The sequence below is a fragment of the Sinocyclocheilus grahami genome, unplaced genomic scaffold (assembly GCF_001515645.1).
Source record: "Sinocyclocheilus grahami isolate Dianchi unplaced genomic scaffold, SAMN03320097.WGS_v1.1 scaffold702.1, whole genome shotgun sequence".
In the NCBI taxonomy this organism is placed as follows: Eukaryota; Metazoa; Chordata; class Actinopteri; order Cypriniformes; family Cyprinidae; genus Sinocyclocheilus; species Sinocyclocheilus grahami.
In genome coordinates, this window is record NW_015505881.1 from 559,471 (window position 1) to 560,001 (window position 531).

Sequence of the window (531 nt, forward strand, 5' to 3'; positions counted from 1 at the left end):
CCCCCCCCCAAAGTGTTTGCCAGAATAATTCTCTAAGAAAATACAGTAAAATACAAACATATTTACAGAACAACCTTTAAAATGTACATTATAAAACTCATTTTAAACCAGTAAATTTACCAACACACACTGCTACTAAAATCTGTTTCCTACCTTTAACATTTACTGACAGACACCATAATAATGCAGGTGGTAAAAGAGGAAGCCAAATAAAGAAGAATGAATAAGGTCATCATAAGCAGCTTTTCTACAAGCTGAAGTATATGCTAGTATAAAGATGGTACACAGAGTCAAACACGAAATACCATCACAGTAACACACTTGACACTTAAATAAACTATACCATTTATAGCATTTTTCTGTAAAATTGCATAAAATGTTCAGTTATATCTTTCTTTTGCAGTTTTCCCCAGTTTTGTACCCGGTTTAAAATAAATAAATAAATAAATATATATATATATATATATATATATATATATATATATATATATATATATATATATATATATATATATATATATACATACACAC